Here is a 979-nt window from a genome sequence, read left to right as displayed (position 1 = left end):
AAATAAGAAAGTTTACCCATGTCACTGCTCAAGCCAGAAGATTAATAAATTGCTAAAGATAAAATTTCTTTTAAGAGAAATTTGAGTGTAGTGCAATATAGCTATGTATAAACAAAAAAGCTTATATTGTTTTTCTTTCCTCAGTGGAGAGAATGAATGTGCTAGAGTCAAAATACTAATGATAATAATAATAACCATGATGCTTCCTTCCTTATACCTTAATTATATACAACAGGGTGGCTGTAAGTATGTGCCCTGGAGAAACATTGTCTAGATTTAAATGAAGGTTTACCATTACTACCTGTGAAATTTGAGAAATAATTTAATGTTTCAAATCTTACTTTTCTCATTTATAAAATGGGGGTAATAAGAGACATGGCCCTTAGGGTTTCTGTTAGAAAAATTTCCCAACTTGTCAGACTATTCCCTTAAATTTTCCCAGGAATCACCATTTACACAAAATATGATATGAATGGCACAACTTGGAGTTGTCCAATCTTTGGCCATTATTTACATGTTTAAATTTTCTTTATTAAAGGGTTTTTACTTTGTTTTTTAATTTTTAATATAAATTTATTTATTTTAATTGGAGGCTAATTACTTTGCAATATTGCATTGGTTTTGTCATACATCAACATGGACTTTTACTTTGTAAATAATAAAGACTTAAAGTTCAGATTGGGTGTGTTCATAACATTTCTAATGGCACTGCCTTTTGTGAGTAATGAAGAAGCCAAGTGAAGGAAATAATGATTAATTTGTCCATCTACCCATCTATCCATCCATTCTTCCTTTTAACTGATATTTTCCAAAAGTTGGCTGTGTACCAGACACTATAATAGCCACTCAATTCTAGGTAAGTGGATGAAAATGAAATATGTGTTTGAACTTGAGTAAGTAAACACCTTAAGGGATAAAAATACACAATTACTTTTTTAAAATAAGGGCTCTCTGCTGTTAGATACAAACTAGGTCAGAG

Source organism: Bison bison, unplaced genomic scaffold (genome assembly GCF_000754665.1).
Source record: "Bison bison bison isolate TAMUID 2011002044 unplaced genomic scaffold, Bison_UMD1.0 scf7180017864273, whole genome shotgun sequence".
Classification (NCBI taxonomy): domain Eukaryota; kingdom Metazoa; phylum Chordata; class Mammalia; order Artiodactyla; family Bovidae; genus Bison; species Bison bison.
Note: the sequence above shows the minus strand (reverse complement) of the source record.